Source organism: Montipora capricornis, chromosome 10 (assembly GCF_036669925.1).
Source record: "Montipora capricornis isolate CH-2021 chromosome 10, ASM3666992v2, whole genome shotgun sequence".
In the NCBI taxonomy this organism is placed as follows: Eukaryota; Metazoa; Cnidaria; class Anthozoa; order Scleractinia; family Acroporidae; genus Montipora; species Montipora capricornis.
Window position 1 is genome coordinate 63065897 of NC_090892.1, and position 5000 is coordinate 63070896.

Genomic DNA, 5000 nt, shown 5'->3' on the forward strand with positions numbered 1-5000 from the left:
TGAAAAAAGTAAACAGCATTTTTCCTCTCACGCAGACTACTTGTTTATGTTTCAAAATGGCTTAGATAGGAAAGATGCGATTTTCGTCATACATGTAGTACCACTTTAAGATTGGACAGATATTTATTTTTCACAGCTTGTGTTGTTTATCGAATTGACGTTCCATTATTGAGTTCCAAAGGGATATATTTTGTTCAAAGATCCAATAAAACATCATTCGCATTACATCGGCTTCGTTGCCATTGTTTGTATTGTGTCCACCTGATAAAATCTACCCATTTCCACTACCCCTTGAAACCTACAATGTACCAAAGATATGCGCAGGATACTCTAGGCACAAAAATAATACTTAGCAGGGGAGCGACAGGTTTCCATTTTCCCGACACCGGAAAAAACTGATAAATGCAACCAATTTTCCGACTGGAATGCCATATGGCCACCCAGTAAAAAGATGCTTTCATTACTGTAATATAGGTCAACATAGCGACAAGAAAGCCGTCCAAAAACTCTGCAAATAGTTTCAATTTAGCCTGTTAATTTGATATGCCATTTTCAAAAAACCATTATACTCCTTGTTTGCCCTCCAACATTTTGCATAAGCATTGTTTTTGTTTTCTCTTGGGACCATTGTAAGTCCCAAAAGAAACTTGAAACAATGCTTACGCAAAATTTTGGAGGGCAAACAAAGAGTATTATGGTTTACTTGAAAGTGATCTGTGGGGTTCACCAAGTTCGCTTCTGAGATAGACACATTTACAAACAAAATGTAGGGAGTTTTTTTAAGGATCTCCTGATGCTATGGTCACCTGTGATGTCACAGTGTTGCAGTGTAGGAGGGTTATTTAACTGTCAGAAACGCTTAATTTCCGCATCTTTTATCGACACGAATTTATGTTTCTCCAGTTGTTACAAACAATTCCATGAAATGAGTACTTCATCATACTTACCAGAATTCCAAGCAGCGGCTTTAAGCTTGATATGTTTCGAATGTTCCCTGCTGACACAATTCACACTACTTTCACTTTATCTCAGTGCAGTCCGTATTGATCCTAATGAACAGAAGAAATCGATTCAATTAACAGTCAGTTAGCACAACAAAAGTCACAAGTAGCAATTCCTCTTTTATAACCACCTCATGTGCCACCTCTGACTGGTTCCGAGAACCACGGAGTCTCAGCCTATCGTGATGGCAACCAATGCTGTTTTAAATCTCTGAGTTCGTTTCATTTGAAAACTTTTCCAGCCTTCTTTAGAACCAGCAAGAGGTCCTTAGTGCAATTATTGAGCGTAAAACCTCAGTGAACAGGAACTGAGATACATACATCTTCTTCGATGGTTTAACATATAATATGTGCGGATATTTTGCAAGTTACGTAGTATTACGAGCAATGAGCAAAATGTTAAACCACCGAATAAGAGATTATTCCACTACAAAAACGGTGTTATTTTGCTTCAATTTTATGTGGTAAGAGTGTCTAAAAAAATAAATCACCTGTCCTTCAGGACGCTTGCGAACGATGTAAACAGCACAAATATTGATCAAATATGGTAAAATGGCGTAAGAGTGGAATAATAAACTGGTAATTGGTAGAACTTAAAGAGACATACTGTAGCAAGATCACCGTCTGCACAAATTAAATGATGAAGGAATAGCCCACTTTAAATACAACTAGACGCCCCGTGAGCGTACACTGGGTTGCACAAAAACAGAGGGAACTGAGTTGGGAGGTATTGAAGGCGCTGAAACTGGATTTTCCCGGAAGTAATGCCGAAAATAAAACATCAGAAAAAAAAGGCCTAGGAATCCAATAAGTAACCTGAATAATCGCAATTCATAATGCTGACAAACACAAACGCGAACGAAATGGTTAATAAATGTGAAGGTTTTTACTATTTGAATGATTTTGGATTAGATTAAAGGGGCATATTGTTGAAAAACAGGGCTTGAAATCAACGAAAAATCCAGTCGCAATTTAGTTGCAAAATCGTCGCGCTGCATTGTGTTGTCAGCGGTTTAGCAAAACAAAATATGAGCCCACAATACTTGTGTGTAAAGAAACCGCTGAAAATGGCAAATGATCTTGAAGGAATGGAGTTGTGTGCATAACGTCATCACAGCTAAATTACCCTGCAATTACACTATCTTCAGACTGAAAGAAAATTCACGGCGAGAAACATTTCTTTATTTAGTTTAGCAAAAGTAGCAGCAAAGTGGCAACTTTTAAACCTTTTATGTCGAAAGAGCGAAGGTGAAAACAAGTTGCAAATTTGCTACTTCTCCAGATATTTTAGTCGCAAAGGGAAAAAATTCAGTCAAAAATGCGACTGTATTGGTCGCAATTTCAAGCCCCGGAAATTCTTTGCGTTAATGACTAATGTAAACAATCTTCCCAATAGTAAATGGTAGCAATAATTGGGCTAACCAGGAACCAGTTACACTAGAATGACTAAACAAATATTTCCTGAAATGCAAAACTATGGGTATGTTGTGATTTCATTATTTTCTTGGTTTGAATTTTGTTTGAACCAGTTTACATTTTTCAAATTGAGTCTACATTTTCAAACCACTTTAAGTTTTTAAAACTGATTTTTCTTTATCAACTGTCTACAAAAGGGATTTTCCTATTTTGGGGTGCAGTTAAAAAAGGGGCTTGGTTTTGGGGGGGGTCGCAAAAAGAACGAGACAAATCAAGCCATTTATTCGGTCCTTTCCTTTTCTCCATTCTACTTCTCCTACCCCTCCCTGATCTCCACCAGTGCCTCTATCCTTCCCCCTCTTTCCTTCACACATTTATCCCCCCCCTTTAATACCACTTATACTCCCCCCTCTACAACACTACTCGCAGACATTTCATATTTCACAAGACTTTTTGCATACTCACCAGAACTCTCAAGGGAACAGCCGACAATTCAGTGACACGTCTTTCGGTTGAGTTATTCGGAAGCGACTTTTTCATCAGTTACATTATAACCTTAGTCGGCATTTTACAATGGCCAACTCGAAAATCCAACTCGAAATCGTAACTCGCAATTAGTCTGTCTCATCTACTGACGCTACACAATTAATCACTTGACTCTGACTCAAAATGACTTCCACTCAGATTGTCCAAACATCAGTCAAAGTCACCCTAAACAGTCCTAATCTCAAGAATATTATCATCCATCACTTACGTCTGCGTACTAATGTAATGTTCCAAGCTCTTAATTGGAAAGAATTTAAAGAGTACTATATACATCTATTGTCAAAAGACAAAGCTTTCTTCTCTGTAATCAATTCTATTTGGAATATTATACATGTCTAAACAATGCCCTTTAAATTATGAACAAACTTGCTGAAAAGTTTTGAACTAATTGAAAAATTATTATTGTGGAATTCCAGAAGAGTACAAGTGTGTCTAAAAATTGTTTTGAACATTACAGCAGACGCTGGAATTTAAAGTGTCTATCCGGCCTACAGGGTTTTTATGGTTTTGGCATCTCTATACCTGTAGCGTAGATAAATATCCCAAAAATAATTTTTCGATTCCACCACTTTTTGACCCCGAAATCAGGCTTCAAAGCTCGCGCTTTGGCCACGCCCAATCAAGTTGACCGTGTACTCGAAGATTGGTGACTAGTGATGTCAATTCAAGAACGACTTGAAATTGGAAGAGATAGCAAGCGATTACCTTCATAGACCCATCATCGTGTAGTTTCATTAATTAAGCGACATTTTAGGACACTCATTAGTGAGTGATGGAACATGAAAGGGACTTTTCTTCTGAAGATGATGGCAACGGTCTTTCATCAGATTCGAACGAAGAGATAGAATTCGAAGATCCAGGCTTCTTTGACGGCGATGCTCCTTCCAATTCAGAAGAAGGCCCCCATTGTCAAAAGCCAGTGGCAGGTGAAGATTGGTTTCGTGAATATAATCATGAAAGGACAAAAATGGAAGAAAGACAGCAGCTACAAAACCGGTTTGACAGAATCGTACAAGAAAGCACGTGCATTAGTGGTGATCAAGTAAGGACTGGAGTCACTGTCTCAGAGAGGACTTATTTTTCATTTTCGCTAAACATTTTGGGTAGAAGCAGGAAACATAGCTTAAAATCTACTTCTTTCCACCCTAATTAATAATATCTTTGTTTCCACCTCGAAATCTTCTGAATTTGGCCATTAGGAGGGTGTTCTTCCAAGGTTTCACTCCTACAACATTGAAACGAGGCTGGACTTGGTAAGCATGCAAAAGCAAGAAAGAGACCTCCAAAATGTAGGAAATGAGTTGGGTAATTGTGGTTGGCAAAAAGGAATGTCCGAAGAACTTAGTAAAATTATTGCATAGTCATGTGACCAGGAAAAATCAGTTATGTGGCCCTCAAAAAAGCTAGGATTTAGTTGAACCAGAGGACAAAAGTATAATAAATTTATTTAACCACTTAATGACTGAACATGGATAAGTCACTGTTATCACAAAAAACCAAATTTCTGACAATTTCTTGGGCAATATAATAATAACACACTCAATAAAACGAAATTCTTTGCAAATGGGTAGGATAGATAGATTTGCGTTTGAGAAAATCGTAGCATGTTGTAATTTTACCGTAACTTAACATAATTAAAGGTCGAGCAATGCGATGTAATGACCGGTGTTTCTAAAACAAGGGAAAGGGCAAGACCAAGGGTGAGGGTAAGGGTAAGGATACGAATACAAAAAGTATCCTAAAAATGCATAAAAGGTAACCTTAAACTTTTGTTTAGGCCTAATTAGGCCCTTAGGTTAGCTTTTATGCATGTTTAGGATACTTTTTGTATTCGTATCCTTACCCTTACCCGCACCCTTGGTCTTACCCTTACCCTCGTTTTAGAAACGCCGTGCAATGACTTCTCTGCCCGAAGGAAAGCAAGTTCTATCTCTGTTATCCACAGGATTCGGGAAAAGTCTTAATTTCCAACTGTTTTTCGTAGTGGCCAAAATACATCGAGGGCGACTTCATGTCACCGTGTAGTTTCCTGTCCTC

At 38.0% G+C, this 5000-nt stretch overlaps 1 protein-coding gene across 6 annotated transcripts in view; it reads right to left on the reverse strand.

The window, feature by feature from the left end:
• Positions 1 to 5000, reverse strand: part of LOC138022479 (uncharacterized) — a 79925-nt gene that overhangs the window by 53128 nt on the left and 21797 nt on the right. For all 6 annotated transcript variants that reach the window (XM_068869624.1, XM_068869626.1, XM_068869623.1 and 3 more), the window contains one exon: positions 948 to 1049. The gene's annotated coding sequence lies outside the window, so the exon portion shown is untranslated. The remainder of the gene's footprint in view (positions 1 to 947; positions 1050 to 5000) is intronic.